Source organism: Saccopteryx leptura, chromosome 3 (genome assembly GCF_036850995.1).
Source record: "Saccopteryx leptura isolate mSacLep1 chromosome 3, mSacLep1_pri_phased_curated, whole genome shotgun sequence".
In the NCBI taxonomy this organism is placed as follows: domain Eukaryota; kingdom Metazoa; phylum Chordata; class Mammalia; order Chiroptera; family Emballonuridae; genus Saccopteryx; species Saccopteryx leptura.
In genome coordinates, this window is record NC_089505.1 from 263003565 (window position 1) to 263027846 (window position 24282).

General features: G+C 40.5%; 1 protein-coding gene across 5 annotated transcripts in view; it reads right to left on the reverse strand.

The window, feature by feature from the left end:
* Positions 1 to 24282, reverse strand: part of EML6 (EMAP like 6) — a 263423-nt gene that overhangs the window by 173693 nt on the left and 65448 nt on the right. The gene's annotated exons all lie outside the window — the stretch shown is intronic.

Sequence of the window (24282 nt, forward strand, 5' to 3'; positions counted from 1 at the left end):
TATTCAGCTTTCAAGTTAGCTTTTGACTTTAGGAGGGAAATGCTGTTGCTAGGAGAGAAAGCACTTCTCAGAATTAACCCTGCTTGCAGAAGGTGGCTACCATCCTCATTAGGATTTCAAAGCATGGAGGGGTTCAGAGTCAGCTGCTATTTCTGTTGCCATTGATCATGTATTTTAAATGAAATTGTCTACTTTACATTAATTACCGTGACACCAAGAGAACTACTAATGACTCTCCTTATGGTTTGTGTAGCATGTTCCCTCTGTAGTCCAACCAAAATAAAACTTTGTCAAATACCAACTGGAATTTCTAGGAGGCTGTAGCAGTCAAGAGGGAGAAACATTACTATTATTATTCCTAGCCACTCTAATGTTTTAAATTCCCTGTGTGAAGAAATTGTGCCATTCTAAAAATAAGTATTGGGAATATAAAACAAAACAAAAAAAGAGTACATTACCTACATACAAAAAAAGCTAGCAAATGACTTTACATAGAAACAAAAGTAGGGGTTTTTTTCTTTTAAATTTCAGTGTGATTTTAATAAAAGTATATGCTCTGGAATTCGACACCTGGATTTGCACATTGGCTGCCCCTTACTACCTCAGGTCCTTTGAACATATTGATTTCTTTTGCCTCAAGCTCCCCGCCTATAGAATAAAGACACTATATAAAAATAGGTAATATGATGAATATGGAGCCAGCACAGGACCTGGCACACAGGAAGCACTTGATACAAGTTAATCACCATCACTTGTGTCACTATATCAGACAGACACAACCAACATATTCATGTCTCCGTAGGTACAGTGTGCCTTGCAAAAACACACTACTTCCTGGTTTTCTCCTGGCTCCATGTGCGGTCCTCACAGTGCCGTCTGCAGCCACTCAGCACCCCAGGGTGTCACAGTGCCCGCATCCCACTGTGCTCCCTTCCTGGGCTTCCCACCAAACCTTTACCATCTTTTGCAGGGGACCCCTGAGTTAGCACCCCGTTCCCACCGACAGGCCACCCAGGCCCGTGTACCCTGGAGCAGAGCACAACCCGTCCTCCCAGGAGTCGCCAGCGCCCCACAGCATAGGGCCGCGGTCCAGGCACTGCTCCGAGGCCGGAGGCCTGCTCCACCTGCACTCTCCCCTCAAGGCTGGGGGCTGCACAGGGTTCCCGGCTTTCTTTTTAGGCACAGAGGGTGCAGTGAGAGCCCGCCGGGTGCTCCTGTGCCTTCCTGGGTTGGGCAGTGAGTGCAGGTCCACATGGAGGTGCAGGGAAAGGACCGGCTGAGCGTCAGGGAGGCTCAGAGAATGGTGGGACCAGGTGCTGCTGCCACGACCTCACGGAACTCACGGGCTCTCAGGAGTTCTCCAGGGGCCAGCAGCGGCCTGGGAGGAGGAACACTGGGTTCCCGGTACCAGCGGCCATTCACCCCTGGCTCCTCAGCAAGGTGTCTGGCTCATGCCACCTGTAATGCTGGTGGCCAACGCCAGGCAGGTCCACACTGGATTCGGGCAGACGGCAGAGAAACTGCAGAGCTGGTGAGCAGTGGGCCATTCATTTAATAAAGTCTCACAACGGTGGACAAGCACAATGGCAGACAAAGGCAGGGGAAACTGCCTCTCAGGCGAACAAACAGCACAATGGCCCCTCACAGTGGCGGGCGGGCAATCCACACACCCGCCCTGCCCGAGCACAAGTGCCCATAGCCTTACATAGGCCATACACATGTGGTGCTGCCCCGTGCTCACGCACCAATCAGGTAAAGGGCTGCAGCGGGTAAACCAGCGAGCAAGACTAACACAGCTGCCCCACACCACCTGTCAAGCAAACCCCAGTCCTCTTATATGCGTCCCTCAACCCCCACCCCAAGTCACGGTCTCAGCCCAGGTCACTTTGCCCCACCAGCCCACCAGGTGTTGGGGACCAGGCTCTGCCTAAGGTCTGGGCAGGGGCAGACCACCCTAGGCCAGAAACAGGGCGTGAACCGCGAGGGCAGCAAGTCTATCACCTCCAGAGGACGAAGGCTCTGGGGCATCGGTGTGAGCTTCCCGCTCGGCCGCTGAGGCCCCACTCCAACATCTGCCGAGGTCCAAGGCCGCAGCAACCCAAACACGGTTTACTGCACGTCGTCAAGGCCAGCTGTTCCTCACAGCAGCGAGGTGTCTAGAATCTGCTCCTGGAGCCTCTGCCCTGAAGGACAACCTCAGGGCATTGCCGTCTCCCGACCACTGGCCTCTCTGCCCAAGCCTTTCCATCAGGCAATGTTCTCCTCTAATGAACCTCCCACGGGTCTGGGTGGTGCCTGAGGGGAACGTGCGGGGTTTCCCAGGAAGGTAAACAAGGTGCAGGTGCGCTTTGGGGCTTCAGCTGTATAGTCGGGAGTACCTGAGGGTCCAGGCCAGGTGGAGAGGCAGGGAGGGCTCAGACTCACTTGGGCCCCAGGTGCTGCTGCTGGGACCACTCTACCCTGACGAGGCCCCATCTCTCAGGACCCAGAGAGTTCTGAGGGCCGTAGGGAAGTCCTGTGATGAGAAGCACCTGCGTGCCCATAGCTGCCTTAGCCGTCTAACAAGTGCTTGCTAGAAAACGTATCTTCAGGAATCTTTATAAGGAGTAATATAAAAAAAATAACATATAAAAGCAGAGTTTTTTCACAATAGGTGAATTCTAAAGGCTTTAAAACTTTTTATAGTTGTAGAACACCTTACCATTCAGACTTAGTAAGAGGTGACCAATAAAGTACAAAAGGACCCTCTTAATCTCAGTTTTGCTGGGGTAACTTTGGTATTTGATGGTATCTAGATGTCCTAGAAAATTACAAGTAGATTATAAAGTAAGTGGATGAAAGCAGTCTGTGAAAACCTTATGACAGCTCATTCTTTCATTCATTCATTCAACAAACCCTTATTTAAGGACCTAAGAACTATCAGGAGCAGCATTATAAATACATAAAAAGAAAATACGCCACCCAAGAAGCTCAGCAAGAGAGGAAAGACAGACATGTAAATAATAAAATGTCAGTGCATATATACAATGACATAGAAAGATGGAGGATAGAGGATGGTGTAACCAGCTGCCCAGGACTTTATCAAAAACATTCGTTCATATGAAAGACAAGGTGCAAAGCACATCCATGTGAAAAGACAGTGTCCACAGTCCAAGCCTTGTAGAGAATACCAGGAAATGAGATGGGTCAGACAAGCTGAGGCAACCATGAAAGCCCTTTGTAATGCCGGTGGCCGAGGCCAGGCAGGTTCACGTTGGATTTGGGCAGGTGGTGTAGAGAAACTGTGGAGCCAGAAAGTGTCAGGCCATGCCAGTTTATTGGAGGCTCACAAAGACAGGCGAGCAAATAAACACCAAAAGGGAAAGAGCTAATAAACAAAAGAAAATCTGCTATTCACAGTAAGGGCAAGGGAGCCAGGAGAACACCTCACGGTGGCAGGAGAGCAGTGCCCAGGGGAAGCAGCCACAGCCGTATATAGGCTGTGCACACCTGCCTCCGCCATGTGCTCACGCACTAATCAAGTAAAGTGCTTGCAGCTGATAAACCCACGACCAAGCCTAACACGGCTGCGCCACACCCTTAAAAGCAGGCCAGGAGTTAGGGCACCACTGACAATTACACCACATGGACACTTCCATATTTTAGGAAGGTAACCCTAGCAGCAGAGAGGCACAGCAGGGAAGCACAGATGTTGAGGGTGTTAGGAGAGGAGGCAGGGAGGCCAGGAGGGACCAGGTGAGAGACAGGGAGATGAGACAGGGGTAGAGGGGAGGGAGAGGATGAGTCAAAGGATAGTTAAGGAAACAAGAGAGAAAAATAGGGGAAACCCAGGAGACTCCCCAGGTCTCCACATCCCTGAGGGTACAGGAAAGAGGATTTGACTGGACCACATGCTCCAGGAGGGCAGGCTGGGTTCTCTCACTGGCATCACAGTTCCTGAAACATCCTATGGCAGAGCAAGCATTCACAGAGTGTCTGCTGAAGAGGGAGCAGAGGATGCCACCCTGGCTGCCGTCTTGCCCCGCCCCTCACTACAGGCAGCAGGTGCTCCCTGGGCTGGAAAATAAAGAGGAAGGGGCATACTTCCCCTACATGTTCAGAGAGTTTCAAGAGACAGAAATGAAACTTTTTGGCTGTGATCAAAGCTTCTATTTAAAACATGCTTGAGATACTTGGCAGATCCCTGAGGTTCAGGAGCACCCAGAATTTTTTTTTAAATGTTCTAAGTCTTTGTTCTTACTTTGATTTCATGATTCCTGACTTTTTTCAGTTCCTTGAAAAAGGGGGAAATGAAATAGTTTTTGTGGGGCAGCTGTGTTAGGCTTGCTCGCTGGTTTACCAGCTGCAAGCCCTTTACCTGATTAGTGCGTGAGCACATGGCAGCGCCACCTGTGTGTGGCCTGTGTAAGGCTACGGGTGCTTGCGCTCAGGGGGACTGCGGATGGCGGATCGCCTGCCTGCCACTGTGAGGGGCCATTTTTGCTATTTGTTTGCCTGAGAGGCGGTTTCCCCTGCCTGTGTGCTTGTCTGCCGTTGTGATATTTTATTAAACGGAATGACCCAACCTTTCCCGGCTCTGCAGTTTCTCTACCGTCTCCCCAAATCCAACGTGAACCTGCCTGGCCTCAGCCACCGCCATTAGTTGTTTTTTTTTTAACAAATCTTTAAAGAGACCTTCAAAATAATTTATTAGTCTAAGTTTTGAATAATTAGTCATGTGACCTAAAAACATCCCATTTTGGAGTATTTTTACTCTGATTATTATTCTTTTCATTCATAGTAAAGCCTATAAATTGATCACGTTTATAAAAAAGTTCACATGGGAATTGTTTTTCTTTTGTTGTTTTGAATTTGGTTTGTTTGTTTTGCCAGAAGTTCTTTAATGGTGTTCTTTAAATCATCTCTTCTCAGCTCATGATACTACATTGGCCTGCATTCCTTTGTCATTTGAATACATTAACAAAATTATCTGTCTCTCCTTTTCTAAGCCAAGAGTCTCTGAGCTCACTTCTCTGGCTTGCATGCAACATGATTGCTTAAAAGAACTCATAATGTTCCCATTTATCCATGTTCATGTCAAGAAAAAGGAGAACAGAAAACAACCTTTATTCCCTTGGCCGCCTGCTACTTCCCCATCAGCGTCCCGGAAACTTCACTCCTTTCACGTGGTAACACAATGACAGCATCCACGTATTGTCCAAGCACACAGCCTAGTGGCATTCACTTTTATTTTAAATTTGTTATGTCATTTCAACAACACTTTTTATATCTCATAAGAGAGGGGAAATAAAACGTGACCAACTTTAATCACTGGATTTGCAAGAACAAAATATAAGGGATCAATAACAGGGCAGTGGCTGAAGCACTTACTAAATTCAGGGGTCCCCAAACTTTTTACACAGTTCACTGTCCCTCAGACCGTTGGAGGGCCGCCACATACAGTGCTCCTCTTACTGACCACCAATGAAAGAGGTACCTCTTCCAGAAGTGCAGCGGGGGCTGATAAATGGCCTCAGGGGGCCGCATGCGGCCCGTGGGCCATAGTTTGGGGACGCCTGAATAAGCAGGTTTGAAGCTATCATCAAAGTATCTGTTCCCCTTTCCCCACATCTATCCATTTAGGAATTCAAGAGCTTCATAAAAAAAGGTCATTTTGAGCAGGACCTGCTTTTGTCTAATCCCAAAACATCATTTGAAACTTTAGTTCAGAAGCACCTAAATGACAGATATGAAAATGCACAGCCATCTATGTATTCCTCATAGAAAACCCAACCCACCCCCTGCTGCATACATCACAACTGTTCTTTGTTCCTTCCACAGAGGTGCCCTGAGCCTAAGAAGCTGCCCTCCAGCCATGCCTTTAGACTAACCAACAGATTAAAAGAGGGTGAGTCCCCTGCTCCTATTAAGGAGCTGTAGTGGAGAGATCCATGACCCCTGAATTCCTTCTGATGAATGAAGAATGAGAAAGTATGAGAAATGGCCAGCTACAGTCGTCCCTCGCCACATCGCAGTTCACTTTTCGCAGTCTTACTGTATTGTGGATTTTTAAATTGTATATATCTAATTTTGTATTGTGGGATTTTGTGGTATATAGGTATTTTTATATATTTATTATTTTAATTATTTCTGTGGTAAAATAAGCATTTTCTAGCTCCAAAATTTAAAAATAATATTTAAAAAGAGTGTGGGAAAAGTTAATAACAGTGTGGGAAAGGTTTATAAGAGTGTGGGGAGGGTTTATAAAGCCTTAAAATATGTATAAACATAAAATAAATATACGGTCGCTACTTCGCGGATTTCTGCCTATCCCGGGGTTCTGGAACCGAAGCCCTGTGATAGACAAGGGACCACTGTACTGTGTCCTTCTTTGGAGAAAATGACAGAAGTGGGAAGTAATGCCGTTACTTTCAGAAGTGGAACAAAATACCTGTTCTACTCTGTGCCTCCGAACTTCATCTCCTTTACCAGATCATGATGTTGAGAGTCTTCCGGTGACTGGGAGTGTTGATACCACCTACTTATATATTAAGTCTCTCTGCCATTTGAAAGCCCATAAATCCAAATCTCTCCTTTTCAAAGAAAATTAGCACATTGCAAATTTCAAAAGTTATCATGTAGTCATAACAGCAGTGTCTTAATATTAAATTTTAAAAATTGACACTTTTTCACTAAGGGTCTCAGTCCAATGGAGGTCTCAGGCCACACCTACTTGAGAAGGTTTGGTGTCATTCTTGTTCCCTTGGTATTCAGTTCATTGCAGTGATTGTATTGTACACACGGCTACAAAAAAAGGGATCGAGCTTTTAAAGAACTACTTTTCTCTGTGTATATATAAATCTAGTTCCATTGGGAAATCCCATCTTCTGTTACCATAGCAATGGAAAACACTGCAGAGAGGGATTTTCATCACCCTGAGTAGGAAAAGGAATTGATCTGTTTCTCCAGAATGCCAGGAGGGCAAAAACATGTCTTTCTGATATCAGATGAGATCAGGAAGATTTCCAAATATGCTGTGTGGGGCGAAGATGACAATTAATAGGGTCATGGAAAGAGACAGCCTTGTTTGTGAGGTTAAACCAAAAAACACTAATCAACATTAATGATTCTTGATTCCTGAAGGCCAATTTTTTTATGCATTTGTTCCAAACACAGCATTTAAAAATGCTCATGGTTCTGACTTTACTTTTTAAAGCCTCATTTCATTTTTGCCCAGACTGCGTCAGTGACTCTTTCAGTAATAACTTTGTATGTTAGTATGTATATTTTTTGATATCTCACCAGGAAAGTATGAGAAAGTCTTCTCCCTCCCTTCCTCGAAGATATAACCCTGGGAGAACTTTTCCTCTGTTGGAGGTGTAAGTACATCAAGGTGATGAGGCTGGACTGTCTAAGGGCAGAGGCAAAGGCTGCAGTTTTCCAAACTGAAGAGGAAATGGCCCAACTTCAGTGGATGCTCACCTGGGAGGTGAACAAAGAACAGGCCCAGGATGGCGTTACTTGAACACAGTGGCCTGGAGGTGGTGTGGCCTCAGATGGGATGCTTGTGCTCCAGTCCTGCCTGGTCCCTAGGGCTGCACTTGGCACTGGAGTACCACCACTGGGACTGGGACCACATCTGACACCACGGAGAGGGCCCCATCTTCCCAGTGGGCTGAATGGAGATGAATAGAAGTGATAGCAATGTGTATGGACCACCAGGGTCCTCCGCCATGTTCCTGAATGGTGTAAGCTCTTGTAAATCCATGGCTGAGTAGCGCTCCCTCATCAACAACTTTGATGGGTGGTGCATCGAATAAGAATGAATGTGATTTATAGAAATAAAGAAATGCAACGTATCTGGCATCCCGAGTGTTTCCAAACCTATGATATATTGCTATGAAGCTATATTCTAGCAATACCCTAATATCACATAAAAGAATGGTTAAGGGCATAGTGGTTTGGCCACCTGGGCTCAAAGCATGCACTGGCCATTGGAGCCAGCTTGGACTAACCAGCAGAAACTGTTAAATTTTAGTAATTTTGTGAATCAGTTGTTAAATCTGGCCACTGTTAAAAATTAAATCATATAAACTTACAACTAAATATATCATATTAAAAACAATGGTAATACATACTAAAACTTATCACTTCCTAATTATTTTATTACATTTTCTATTAATGATAGTCTTGGGGTAATTTCCTATTTGTGTGGTAGAAATAATATAGAATGATGTGCTGCTGCACATCTCTTTCCAAACTCTGTTTTCAATCACATTAGTGGTTTGAAATCAGCCATGCTGGGAATATTTACATCATGGAAATCAACAGATGCTACAAATCAGGGCTTGGTTCATGGTTTTGGTGATTGTCTAGACTTAAGACAAAGAAGGGGAAAATGTCAATAATACAGCATAAAGATAAAAGTGTGTCCTGTCTGTAGCTGTTACATTGTGAGAAATATAAAAATAAAATTGAGAAGATAGTTTTCTGATATTGGAAAGGTATCATCTAGTTCAGCAAAGAAGTCAATCATTGACAAGTGATTAAAATTCTGATATATGTCTTTTTTGTTTCATTTTTGCCTTATTAATATAAATGAAACTATCAACCAACATTTAGGTCAGAACTACACTCACTTGTCAATGATGTGAGGAGCTTTTCTGAACTAGATAGTAATTAAGCATTTATTCTTTTGTCAAATCATGACTGAATTGCAACCGTAGGTTGGCCACAGATATGAGTTCAGCAAAAATCAATGAAAGTATTCTATGAGAACTGATTGGCTATGTGGAATTTATAATAAAGTCTATTATATAATTTATTATTACTTGTAAATGGTGCACTATACATCATTTATATCAGTAAAATTTGCAACAAGCTATGAATGAATATGCCTCCATTTTTTTCTCTTGGAGAGCTGGTTGTTAAACAGTGATTAGTGCATCACTGAAGCATATTTCCTGTACTTTTGCATATATTAGTTTCTCATAAATCAATTCAGCAAATTACTTACCTTCCCTATGCCTCAGTTTCTCATCCATAAAATAGGAATAAAAACAGTACCTACCTAGAAGAAGGTAGGTATTATTTAGTATTTAATAAATCCTAAAGCAGTGGTTAAAAAAATGGTGTTTAAAACAGAACACTATGTGAATGGTATTATTATTATTAATTAACTGCTATGTGATAGAATCTACTCAAAACAAATACCCGTAAAATCTACCCCTCATCCCAGAGGATTGACATTCTAAACTAGGGAAATTCATGGACATAAAGAACCATTGTGAACTAACCTCCAAACTTTAAAAATAAGATTATTATTGAGAATTAAACTGATAAAAGAAAAACATGACATGAACGAGATTGATTATCTAAAGTAGTCATCCTAAAGAGACTAGGCAAGAACAGGGTTTGGAAATCTACCCATGACAGTGAGAAAATCTGGATTTATCTACTGAAAGCAATCAAACTGAGTAAAGGCAGGAAGCCTTTATAAAAAGTAGTCAATCAAAACATTAGAAGATTGGTATAAGGATAGACACAGGCATAGATTGAGCAGAATTGAGTCTAGATATAAACCCACACTTATATGGTCAACTAATTTCCAAAGGAAGTTGTTAAGGTAACTCAAAGCAGAAAGGATAGTTTTTCAATAAATAGTACTGGAACAACTGGACATTCATGTGGGAAAAAATGAACCTCAACACATATCTTATTCATAAAAGTTATCTCAAATAACAAGAAGTCTAAATTGAAGAGCTGAAACTATACAATAGATAGAAAACCTTTGTAACCTTTGAAAGACAATGGTTTCTTAAAAGAAACAAAAAGCATGAACCATAGAGAAAAAAAATGATAAATTCTAAAGGTCATTGGCTTGAAGCCCAAAGTCGCTGGCTTGAGCAAGGGGTCACTCACTCTGCTGTAGACCCTCAGTCAAGGCACATATGAGAAAGCAGTCAATGAACAACTAAGGTATCACAACAAAGAACTGATGCTTCGCATCTCTCTCCCTTCCTGTCTGTGTGTCTCTGTCTGTCCCTCTTTCCAACTCCCTCTCTGTCTCTGTCACAAATATATATACATTATACTGAGTGAAAGAATTCTAGGGCAGTTAATAGACTACTCATGCCACTAATATCTTGATCATTCAAAGTTGGGAGCCAAGAGATCTGCTTCTAGTTGATGACTCAAAAAATAAAAGTATAGAAATATAACTTAAAGCTACAAAGATAAAATGTTAAGAAAATTAAAAATTAATTAACCCTTTGGGGAGAAGAAGGGAACATAAAAATGGTATCTAAACTACATCCTCGTCTATCTTAAGAGGAAGTCCATCGTATTTGAAATGGATGTCAAGAAATACCAATTAATTGCCTTGTTTTGAGATGTGCAGGTTACCAACAGGAAGAATAGTCATAAGAATTAAAAGTGTTTCTTTGAGTAGTGGATTGGGGATGGAAAAGGATGGAGCAGGGCAGTTTTTCATTATAAGCCCTACATTTTTGTATTTGTATGCCAGTATTGCTTTGATACAAATATAAAAGTTAAAACAAAACAAATATGTTACAAGAAATAAAATTGATTAACTTATGCAGAAAAGTGGCTTAGTAATCCTTCCACAGGCAGGATGGAGGGAGGGATGTCTGATGACTATGTATCAGATTTCTCAACCCCCAGATGTTCTCATCAAGTATAATTGTTACTGATAAAGTGAATTTGATCAGCATGAGTAGTCTTACAATTCATTCTTTGAAAAAAGGAGAAATACTGCCTTAAGACTGTAACACAACAATTTGGTAATGAGAAGTTTCACTAATGAAAGGGATCTATGTGAAACCCAGCTTCCTGGAGCTATTCATGCCTTTTCTCCTCTTTAAACAAGGCACATGACTCAAGTATTGAGGTTTATATTTGGCATAAGTCCTGTTAATTTGGGATAATTAAATATGCCAGTCATGTGTTGCAGTTAAGGTCTGACTAAATACTTTAGAGAAGTCATTAGTGAATCCATCTGGTCCAGTGGCTTTGCCAGATGGCAAAATGTTAGTACCTCTATCCCTTCTGCTCTCAGAATGTTCTACCTCCATTGCAGAATAGCATGCAGTTATTTTCAGGATAAGTCTTAATTTTCTAGTTTACATTATCAAGGGATCTGGAAAGCGAAAGGCGAGCCTAACAATTGTGTTACGCCGTGCCAACTGAGCCACAAGATTTCAAGGTCTGTTGTTCTACTATCGAATTCAAAGTAATTTTATCATTTCCGTTTCCTCAGAATGTTCTACGGAAAACATTTTCGATGGTGCTCCATTTGTGAGCACACAGTCGAAAGCGTGGAGAGAGGTAACCAGCTCTATTTCCCACCCTTGAGATTATCAGACTCCAAGATGAGGAGACCCCAGGAAGTGCTGCCTCCATCTGAATGGTCCCCTAAGTGGAAAAGTAGCCCATTTCGATTTTTTTTTTTAAGTTATAGAGTAGCATAGCTTTGTGAGTGCCTTAAAATAACTATCTTAAAATTGTTTTCAGTTCTTTGACCAGACGGAATTCACTTTTGACACTGACCAATTCCCTAATCGGCTAGGCCAAAATCCAAAGCATTGACACTGGCAACTTTAATACAATCACTTCATCAACTGGTGTCTAAGGTAAATGCTTAAACCCAAGTGGTACCCAGGGGATTGGAACTGCTGGAAGAGGGTCTGGGATGGCTGAATGAAGATACGAGGCAAGGATAGAGCCTAGACAAGAGCCTGACATTGTATTGCCATTCTCAACCTCCACCCCTCAAATATACCCTAGGGCTATGCATTAAGTTCAGAGGAAGCCCAGCTCTTTCCTGATAAAGGCCAGCATTGCATCTGTAACAACTGCCCTAACTGACTGTGATCAGACAGAACGTCTGCTGATGGAACCGATGCGTCTGGGAACTAGGCTATCACACTACAGACACTTGCATGTAGAGCTTTGGTTTTTATCTTGCTTACTAGCACGTCCTCTTCTTCCCTTTATTTTTATTTTATTCCTCTTCCTTCACTTCTTACCTTCCCTTTCAAGGTTTTCTCTGTCTCCCCATTGTCTTCATATTTTATCCAGCATTCATTACTGTGTGTTTGGAAAGGGGTAAGGAGGGTGGGAAGGTATGTGTCGAGGTCACCTCCGTCCCGCATGTTGCCAGAACTGAAAGTCTATGCTTGACTCTTGACCACCACCCTCAATTCTAACCAGCTGGGATTCTATTTTTCTGGAACTATCACTGTGAACTTGGCATAAATGACTAATTAAAATCCTTTTTAAGTTTCCCTGTGTGAGAGAGCAGCTGTGTTCCCACTGAGTAGAGGGGGTTGCAGAGGGCTCCTCCCCTGCCTCTGCCCCCCACCCCTACTTCTCACCATGGCAGACATCTTCAGTGCAATGTGAGCCACAGCTGGGAAAACAGAAACGGAGCTCGGGATCAGAACCTTTGAACCACCTGTGCCCTGTGGCAAAGCAAGGATCTGGGCCCCAGAGGATCAGGCAGAAAGGGCCAGGGTGAGCGAAGTGGCTTTTCCCTGTGGGTCTGAATGAAGGTGAGAATGGGGTGATATCCATAAGAAAGTGCTAAGCAAGCTCCTCTGCCCTAAGAGACCAGCTACCCAAGGGTCCTGTCAGACCCATGGATACTGGAAATGCCAGGGGAATACTGTGTCAAGTCTAGTCACTGTGCCGTACACCTGAAACCAATACAGAAGAATATTAAAAGTAAACTGTAATTAAAAAATTAAAAATATTGTCTTGTTCCTAATTCATAGTTTAATTTCTCCTTTCGTTTCTTTAAACAGGTTAATCATACTCATTTCCAATAGCTAAAGTCTTTGTGGGCCTGATTCAGTTGCCTAGTTTTCTGTTGTCTCCAGTTATGACGTCTTATTTTTTTAATATGTGTTATGACTTATTTTTTTAACTGCAAATTCATGCTTCTTGGAATTTAATCTGTGAGAATTCTTTAAGACTCAAGGTAAAAGTGCACTCTTCCAGAGGACTCATCTCTTTGCTTCTCGGGGCACCTGGGGCACCACTGTCCGAGGGTTGTTCTTAGACTGCAGGCTCAGTGTGAGTTTGCATTTCAAGCTTAAATGAGAGCTATCTTGTGATCATGACTTTTCAAGATTTCATTTCCCTCTTTCTCACTAACCCCTTAAGCTTTGCATTTCAAGCTTAAATGAGAGCTATCTTGTGATCATGAATTGTCAAGATTCCATTTCCCTCTTTCTCACTAACCCCGTAAGCAAGGGAGTTGTCTGAGTGTTTCTTCGAGTTCACTATTACAGTGTGGGTCCAGGTCTGTGGGTTTCTAGCTATCCCAGCACCTACTCTGAGACCTCCGTCGCCTACTCCCCACGAGCCCATCCAATGGAAGCTCAAGAACAACAGGGTTCAGCAAATGCCCCAGAGCAAAGAGCCTCTTGAGTATGTCTGATCTTTCTGGTTTTCAACTTTTGCTCCATTTTGGCCTCTAAATATTCCTTGACTTATCAACCCAGAAGTAAATTTTAAAATATATTTTCAACACTGTATCCAGCATTTTTAATTGTTCTCAATGGAAGGGTTGCTCAGGTTATCTGATCTTGCACACTATAAAGTGTATGAAGTCTGCATCTCCTTTTACAATCCCACTACTACTGCTGTGGTCTACCCTTCCTGGCATCTAGAAATCACTTTGGAACCCTTCTCAGCACTTACCACAGTCTACCTAGAATCATCATACGGCCTGTTCTGAGCACACCCCTGCCAGGTTGTGAGACCTCTGCAAGCACAGTCTGATTTATTGATTACTTCACAATGCACCACCCGCCACACGCAAGCACATACACTCACATACACTTACACATGCACACTCACCCACACTCACCCACCTACCTTCACACACACAGGCGTACAGGCTCTCAGACACACCACACAGCACTGCACCTTGTAAAGGAAACACTCAACACAGGCTTAGTTGAGTCAAATTTCTTTTTCATATCTTTTACTTCTGATGCCTAACTTACATCTGGATAACTGTTTTTGTGAACTCTGTGATTTCTGGGTTTGGACATCATCTGGGATCTTGTTGTGAGTGCATATTGTAATTTCATTGTTTTCTGCTTCTGATCTGTGACCCTGGTTGGAGAGAGTACATGCAATAAATAAGAATTCTGACTTTGGAGTACCACAGACCGGCATTTGGGTCAAATCTCATCTCTACCATTTACTGGCTACAGGAAGGTCAAAAGCTAAGTTATGTCTCTGGGCCTCAATGTTCTCATCTGCCAAATGGGGTGCATGTAAACATTCAGGCACAGGATCTCAGTGAGCTCTCAATAAACAGTAATTATCAGAGATAGGGCCCTTCAGCATGATGACTAAAATTATTTATTACCACGTGAACTAAATTTAAAATCTTAAATACTAGATAAGTTATTTTGATTTTTAGATGTAGAAAATAACTGAAATGATTATCTTTTTCTCATTCTTTCTCTACTTGAGATCATTAATTCTAACTCTACAAGTATTTCTAAAGGATGTTAGCTACAAAAGCATAGGGATTTAAGTCTGTTTTTTCCCATCAGTGTCATTGAAGCCGCACAGTGCCTGGTATCTAATGGATGCTTTGTAAATAATTGTTGAATGAGTAAATAAGAAAACATATAGCTCCAAATATTTGAATAAGAGTAAAATAATTAAAAGAACACATTAACGGATATAGAAGACCTTCATATAAATAATTCCTATCACGAACTCTGCAGACAAGAAAGAGCTTGAATAATAATGTTTTGAACTCAATATTAATAGTTCCCCATAAGTATTTATTTAAAACTACCCAGAAGTTCAAAATCCAATTTTTAAAAGTGTCATTCTGAAAATGATGGTATAACATGTCAATCCATGGGGTTTCGCATCTTTCTAACTAAATAAGTGCAAATTTAAAAATAACCATGTCTGTGATGTTGGTTTTTCAAAATTGCATATTTGGTCCCTTACAATAGTTTGTTCAGCAAAAAAAATTACATAGAAATGAAGAGTCTTTGAAAGCCAAGAATACTGTATACAAACTTAATTCAAGGTCACTGATTGTCCTCTGTATTTTAGATCAAGACTAATGGTTTCATGGGAGGAAAGAGCTTTAGCTAGATTCTATTATTCCACAAGGACAAGCCTGCCCTCCTTAGAGCAGTGGCATGTCGTCAGGTCCTCTTCAATCCTGGCGTCACACTGGGGAGTCAAGCGTGAATATAAACTCCCACTTTAAAAACGGTGTTTCTCCAGTGATAGGAGTTCACGTAAGCAGCACTTTGTGCCCTGGCTGACTGAGCCCACTTGCATTAGTTCATATCCTCAGACATGTCATAGGAAATTATTTCCAATTCTTCTGAGAAACTTCAAAGGAGCAGAAATCCAGGGCTAAGTGAAATGAAGGAGACGGTACATGAAGGATAACTCTATTCCAGCTCCACCTCCCTTAATGTAATGGGACTTCTTTGTTTGCCAGCTCCTGTTCCACGGCTTTTCACATGTGATCAGATTTAATCCCCAACAGGGGTTTAGCTGGGCTGGGGCTGAGGACCCACACATCCAACATGTAGAGTGAAGTAACACTCTCTTCCTCCTCTCTCCCCATATATGTTTTCATCCACTAAAGGTTAAAAATAAAAAGCTGCTTGGGAACCAAAAAAACTGCACTCTGTCCATAATGGTGGTTCATTCATCCACCCATCCACATGTCTGATATGCCAGGGTTGCTGTGAGAGCGGAAGGAGTGCAGGCTGTGATAAGAGCCAGCAGACCCACGAGAGAACAGACCATGGCGGAGGTCCTTAAGCCAGCCTCTAAAATTCATGCTAGTTTTAAGAAAGAAAATGGAAACACCTATATGGTGTGGGTTTCTGAAGGTTATTTTAGAACATGTTTGATAATGAGAAATGTCCATATTTTTAAAACAAGTACTCCAAAAACAAAAAAAATCTGTCAAAATTTACTCCTTAATTCAAGTCTCATTTTGATGGAATAGTGGGTGATACCTTTAATACCTAAGTGCTGAGCTATCCGATCAATGAAGCTATCTGATCGTTCTTCAAATATGGGAGTAAAAAGGCCTAGAGTAAGTAAGTGCCCAGAATTTCCCAGTTACTGGCAGAAGTAATAAAACCCAGGTCTCCTGACTTCTAGATCAGCTCTGTTGCTAGCCTAAAAAAATGGCTGGATTTCAAATGAGTAGCATGTTCTCTGGAGAAAGGTACCACCTACAGAATCAGATTGTGAGCAAGGGGTCTGAACCGGGAACAGTAGCAACCACTGTTATTGCTAATCCTCAGCATAACCTTGGAAGACAATTATTATTCTCACTTTACAGACGGGGAAACTAAGGCTTAGAATGTCTAAGCTCAGTCCATAGATTCAAGGTATCCAAACACGACCAATATAATCTTGCAAAGAATAAAGAGAAGTTTTGTTCAGATTTTGGGACTAAGGCAGAATTTTTTTTACCTCAAAAAGATAGAAAAAATTAAAGCCCTATGTGTGCCAGTTGATCTGATAGGCATTTTCACACTCACTGTTCTTTTTAACAATTTCTCTTGAGGATCAGAGATCTTTGTTTAGTAAGAAGTTGAGCAAAATTCAAACTGAGGCTTATCTGATTCTGAACATTTAGAGCTAATTAATTTTACCTCTCTAACATCAGTTTATTTTTCCATTACACCAGAGGTCATCAAACTCTTTCTGAAAAGGGTCGAATATTAGTACAGTATTTTAGTCTTTGAAGGCCACAGAGTGTTCCAAATACTCGACTCTACCGTGGTAGTGTGAAAGCAGCCATGAATAATGCCTAATATATAAATATAATAAAACTTTACTTGTGGACACTGAAATCTAAACATCATAAATTTTCACATGTCATAAAATATTCTTCTTTGTATTTTTTCCATTTAAAATGTAAAACCATTCTTAGCTCATGGGCCATACAAAAACAAGCAGTCAAATGGATTTGGCCTGTGGGCTGTTTGATGGCCTGAGTTATACCATCCTTCTTTCAGTATCTACAAATGCCAACAACCAACTAAAAAGTCTTCTTAATGATCTAGTTTGTCAAAGGGTTATTATACTTCTCAGCACCAAAATCCATGATTTTGATATTGAGCACATGGCTCACAAGAGAAAATAACTTTTTCTTTTTATTGCAAAATATTTCAAACATATAAATACAAACATACACTCATATATACTTAGAATGTGTGTATATAAGATACAGAGAAAATGAAAAAAAAACAACCATAAGCTCATCATTGAGTTTAAGAAACACATTACCAGTGATGCTCCTGCATGCCACTCCCATCACTTCCTCCTCCCACCCGATGAAAACAATACTTTCTTGAATTTTGTCCATATTATTCCCTGGTACTTTTAATATTTAGTTTTATTATGCATTATGTAGGTTTGTGTTTGAATTTTATTTAAATGATGTATTTATATGTATTTTTCTAGAACTTGCTTTCTTTTACTCAACATCATATTGTGAGATTGCATTCATGTTTGGTGTAGCTGAAAAGAATGATAAAGGCCTGACCAGGCAGTGGGCACAGCGGATATAGCATCAGCCTGGGATGCTGAGGACCCAGGTTCAAAACCCCGAGGTTGCCAGTTTGAGCACAGGCTCACCAGCTTGAGTATGGGGTTGCCAGTTTGAGCATGGGATCATAGATATGACCCCATGGTCACTGGCTTGAGTCTAAAGGTGGTTGGCTTATAGTCCTAGGTCCCTGGGTTGAGCCCATGGTCATTGGCTTGAAGCCCAAGGTTGCTGGCTTGAGCAAGGGGTCACTGGTTCAGCTGGAGCCTCCCGTTCAAGGCACATATGAGAAAGCAATCAATGAACAATTAAGGTGCCACAACAAAGAATTGATGCTTCTCATCTCTTTCCCTTTCTTGTCTGTCTGTCCCTGTCTGTCTCTCTCTTTTGTGTTCACTCACTGAAAAGAAAAGAAAAAAGAAAAGAAAAGAAAGAGAGAGAGGGAGAGAGAGAGAGAGAGAGAGAGAGAGAGACAAAGAGAAAAAAAAGAAAAAGCAAGCAAGCCACAATATGTCTATCTACAGGAAAATGACATTATGGTATATTAAATACTATACAGGAGTGGATTTAAATTAAATAAAGACAATATATTTCTAACTAAAAATATGATATATAGATTTCTAATAAAGAGGCTATTAATGTTTAAAAATAAACATCCAAATCCTTTAACAAAGACATATCTTCTGGGGAGTTGTTAATGACAGAATCTGTATATATAGAGTTCACTGATGGAGAGGTGGGGCATATTTTCACTCTCTAAAAGTATTCCTTCTTCTGGAAATATGGACTTACAGAGCTATGCCATGGAGGCCCCAATCCAACTGCTTGGAAGGTACATTAGTGAATCATAGATATGACTGAGATAGTCAAGTGCTATACACCATTAGTCTTCTTTTTAAGTCAGTAATATAAACAGTTCTATTAGTGATATTGAAACTGTACATTTATCTAATTAGAATGACTCAGGTCTTTTGTCTTTCTTTATTAAGAAAATTACTTCTATAAATTAATGTCAAAACAGACATCTCTCTAATAAATCTAGAAAAATGTATTAGTACAACAGACCGAATTAATTCATAGTAATGGCTTTAAAATTCACTGCAAATCACTGATTGCCTTATAAGTGAAAAATGTAGTTAGAAATAAAAAGTAGAATATAATATGATCTGTATATCTTAAAACAATAAAAAATACGTTAGAACAAAGGTAAAGCTTCAAGTATCTTTCTAGAACTTGCCGACATTCCCCAGTGGCACTGCCAGGGAGATGACATGATTCCATGACAGTTAACCTAATTCTATGCCTGCACCTTGTAGCTCTTCCTCTCTTCCCCAAATTTCTCTCCATCTAAGGTTCTAAAATAGGATATTTATTCCCATATGTGTTATATAGTCTTAAAATATTATTCACTCCTGGCTCTCTCCAAATCAGTCTCTTTCTTCAGTATTCCAGGAAGATTCAAGTGATGTTACATTAAGCACCCACTAGGTACAGGAAGTCTAGAAGTGAGTGTGGGTATAGAGTGAGTTAGCTACATAGCCAGCCTTTAAGGCAAGTACCATCCAGTGAGGAAGACACACAACTCTCTAAGATGCAGTAAGTTATGCTGCAGGAAACAAGGACACCATGGTCTCAGCAGCTTATTCCTTCTTCACGCCACGTGGCCATCATTAGCAGACAAGCTCCTGCAGAGACCAGGGCTCATAGAGTGGTCACTAACTTGAACATGCCAGAGAAAAATTACATGGGAAAGTACACAATGGCTTGTAAAGCTTAAGCAACACAAGTTACTTCTACTCATATTCCATTAGCTAACGCAAGTCACATGGCCACACCTACCTCGAAGTGGGTGAGGTTGTGCGATCCTACCATGTGGCAGAAAGGACAGAGCACTGGAGTCTCTGTGAGTAGCCTTAATGACAACACAAGAATAAATTACTGTATAATATAAAAGAAAAATAATCAAGGTGCTGAATGGTGCTGGAGAATAAAAGAATGATTAAATCTGACTGGGACACAGGGGTCTTCAAGAAGACCAGTGGCACCTCAACTGGACCTAGAAGGGTTGTCTTAGGTAAATGTTGTGGGGAAGAAGGACAGTGTAGGCTGAAGAACAAGGTAAGCAAAGGGGCTGAGGCATGCATCGCAGGGGGTGTCGTGGGGCTGGGAACCAGGAAGCATATAGAAAGCCCAGAAGGATGTTAGAGAGGAAGCTAAGTGGTCAAAATCATGCTGACCTACACTGACCAATTTCAACTTAGAAAGTAGGAGGCCACTGAAAAAATGTTCTATGCATTAATAACAACATGTAAGCAGCTCAATAATTTTTTAAATAATGTTGTCTACGGTTAGGCTTCACACCAACTCTGACAAGGTGCAGTGTTGATATGCCCAGTATAAATGTAAGGAAATGAAGGCCTAGGTCACAACACAAAGAAGGGGGAAGCTTGATTAATGTTAATGGCAAAGAGGACTCACTTATCACAGCTTCACATAGAAAATTCATGACACAGAAAGGCTAATACTGGGCCAAGTCTCTGATTCACTGCATCTCCCCAAATGCTGCATTCTCTTTAATAATTCCATTTGTAGAAAAAGAAAACAGTAGAAGTCCTACATAATTATCAAAAAGAATTTTTGCATTTACTTGGGTTTCATCTAAACTGCTAATTTAAATAGAGGGGAGGGGAAGCCTACTTTTTCTAATCTAAGCAGTGTCCAGGGATAAGATCAATATTTCTTAAAGCAAAATGGACAAAGCTATCAGAGAACAAAAAGCTCCCAAAAGTTAAAATATTTCAGAACTTAAATATTAAATCCTAGCAGACAAAAAGAATTGAAAATATAGAAATACAGTAACCTTAAAAAGGCTTCTGCATATTATACTAAAAAATAAGTAAGGAGAAAATAACAAAGATAAGGGGGGAAAAATCAATGAAATAGAAAACTGAAAAATGATGTAGAAAAGTAACAGGGTCAAGAGTTGGTTCTTTGAAAAGATTACTAAAAATGATAAACCACCAAAATAGTGATTGAAGAGAAAAAGAACAAAAATTGTAAATATCAAGAAAGAAAGAGGAGATTATCACTGCAGATCTTATAGACATAAAAAAATTAATAAGGGAATATTAAAAACATTATGCCAAGACATTAAATAACTTAGATGAAATGGTCCAAATTCCTGACAGACACAAATTACCATAATTCCAAAAGAGGGGAGAGAAATCTGTATGGCCCTATTTATACTAAATTAAATTCAGAATCAAAAACTTCCCTACAAAGAAAACTCTAAGCCCAGATGATTTCATTGGTGAACTGTAGCTGACACTGACCAATTTGGTGCAATCCCTACAGGCTAGTTCATAAATATTTTATTAATTTTATAAATAAAATATTTTCTATTTTATTAATAATATATTACACAATATTAATATATTTATAGAAATATAATTCAGTAAATAAAAGGATTGCTCCTATAATGCAAATATATATTAAATATATTTTAAATATTTTATAAATAAAATTCCAACAGGCTTTTCTATAGAATTAGCAAGCTTATTCAAACTTTTATATAGCAATATAATGTTATCAGAACAGCCAAAACAATCTTGATATAATGCCAGTCTTACACAAACTGTTGTGAAAAATAAAGAAGAAAATCCTTCCCAACTTATTTTATGAGGTCAGCACAACACTAAAACTTGACAAACACAATATAAGACAATAAAATTATAAACTAATACCCCTTATTAACATAGATGCAAACATTTCCCATAAAAAATTAACAAACTGACTCCAGAAATTGTAGGACCAACCAGGGTTTGTCCAAAAATGCAAGGTTGACTTAACAGTGAAAAATCAATGCAAATCTTCATGTTAACAGAATAAAACAGAAAAACCATATGATCACAATAGAGGTAAAAGAAGTTAACAAAATGTAACACTCATTCATGTCTTTTATAAAAAAAAAATGCTCAGCAAGTTAAGGATGGAATGGAAATTGCCAACCTGATAAAGGGCTATGAAACACCTGTAGCTAAAATATTTAATGTTGAAACACTGAATGCATTTCTTTAAGATGAAACAGGCAAGGATGTATGTCATCACTTCTTTTTCTGGATTGGAGGTCTTACAAATGCTATAAGGAAGACTAAAGAAGTAAAGGAATAAATATCTGAAAAGATGTAAAACTATCTGCATTCATGGAATATATTTTTGTTTATGTAGAAAACCTACAGATTCTTAGCCTATAGGATTTTATATACTATATATAAAACCTTAACGTGCATCTGTGTACATCGTAAGCAGAAAAACCAAGACATGAATATTCATATCTCTAAAGGTAAAAAAGGGTTAGAGAGAAGTCTCTGTGCCAGACTCTATTACCTCTCCCCTCTTTGAACTCCTGTGATTGCTATTGTTGTACACTAGACCCCTGCTATTCACAGTATGGTCCTCAGACCAGTTGCATTCACAACAGGTGAGACCTAATATAAATGTAGAGCCTCAGGCTCCACCTCAGATCTATAAGATTGGGGTTTACCTGTTAAAAAGATTGCCCCTAAGTGGTAGAGCGTTGGCCCAGCGTGTGGAAGTCCTATATTTGATTCCAGGCCAGGGCACACAGGAGAAGCACCCATCTGCTTCTCCCCTCTTCCCTCCCAACTTTCTCTCTATTTCTTTCTTCCCCTCCCGCAGCCAAGGCTCCATTGGAGCAAAGTTGGCCTGGGAGCTGAGGATGGCTCCATGGCCTCTGCCTCAGGCACTAGAATGGCTCCAGCTGCAGCGGAGCAACGGCCCAGATGGGCAAAGCATTGCCCCCTAGTTGACATGCCAGGTGGGTCGCTGTCAGGCATATGCAAGAGTCTCTCTACCTCCCCACTTCTCACTTCAGAAAAATACAAAAAACAAACAAGAAAAAAGATTGCCCCTATAATGCAAAAAACTCCAAAAACAAGCAACCAAACTAATTAATTAATTAGAATAAAAACATCCACCCTGTGACTCGAGCTTCAGGGTGAGAGCATTACAGAAGAAACACTGTTCTGCATCACCTCGCCCTGCACTGAGTCGAATATGGCCTGGTGGAGCTCTAATGTGGTTTATTCCACAAATTCACTTCAAGTCACCACAACAGAACTGACATTTTCTTCTCAGTAGGGCCCGGGTTGATCCCCAAAACCTCTACTGGATGCTCAGTGAGCTTATTAAATCCCTGTTACACTAAGTCTTTTGATTCTGAGACAATGGTAGCCACTTAAGTATGTGTGTGTCTATGTGGCCATGTTTAATATAGTCAATCTTTATTATAAAAGCATTAAGGCTTCCTTTAAAATAGTGAAGACTCCCAGGGTCACTGCATAAAGTAGGATTTGATTTACAAAAAAAAAAAAAAATCACCAAAATCAAAAGAAAACTCGCAACATACTCAATGCTCTCCAAAAAGGCACCAATTACATATATGTGAATTCCACCTGAAGTGAGAATATTTTATTTCTCCTTTAAGAAATAGATTTTCTAAAGAAATGGGTCATTTAGCGTCTTTGTGCTCCTATTGTGTTATTTTGAGTGTAATAAGTAAAGACTGAATAGGATAGGGAAATTCAGGAGGGGATATTTTCTGTCTCATCAGTCATTTTTAGAACCCATTAATCAGACTAATTCCCCAGGGATTTCTTCAGGTTAAAAGTAGATGGAGGTATAAAGTATAGTGATGCCATATATAGATATATAATACACTAGAATTTTTATTTATACACTAGATAGGTTTTGTGTCATCCTTGCTTTTCTTTTTCAGAATCTTTTAAAATCTTTATTTCTTTAAACTTTTTCACATACAAAGACTATAGTTTCATTTACTTACATAATTTCACCGAGTATTCATTGTTTTTTAATATATTTACATAATTTTCAAAGCTTTTTTTTCCCCCTATTGATTTGAGAGAGAGAAGAACGAGGCAGGGTGGAAGGGAGAAAGAGAAAAGCATCAACTCCTTCCACTTAGTTTTGCAGCCATTGATTGCCTCTCATACAAGCCCTGACTGGGGCTCGAACCCATGACCACAGGGCGAGCCGGCATCCTCAATGCTCCAGGAGGACCCAAGGGGGTGAGCTGGCACCCCTGGCACTCCAGGAAGACTCTCTATCCACTGTGCCACCAGTCAGGGCTGGAGCTGGCTTTTTATTGCTAACAATTGTAACCTGCTGGTAAGTATGTTAATAAATGGAAATTAAGTCAATTCCACAGAAGCAGCTTCTTCTGAAGCCAAATGAGTAACGTTCATCCCCCTATTGCCATCCTCCCTCTCAGCCCTGGAAACAGGAGATCAATGTGTCTGATGAGACTCACTCTACTAATCCCATACCTGCAAGAAGCTTACAACCTAGTTAAAGAAGGAAAACTAAGCTAGAGAAATAACTGGCAAACAATGCCAAATAGTAGAATGACACAATAAAATTCCAGGGTAAAGGCTGTAAAGGAAGGGGTTTAGGCTTCCTGAAATGTCCAGTTGCTGTCGAACAGACAGGGCCAGTCCTGGCCCCAGAACCTACTGAAACTGCAAATTCATCTCCAATGACCCCCCTTCAGGCAATCTGCTAAACCTGACAAATATGACATGTCATGTAGAATCTTTTTACTATTAAAATTAGTCCCCGAGTTCACTAAACATTTAAAGATGACCAAGACTTTGCTCCACTTAAAGGAAAGGAAG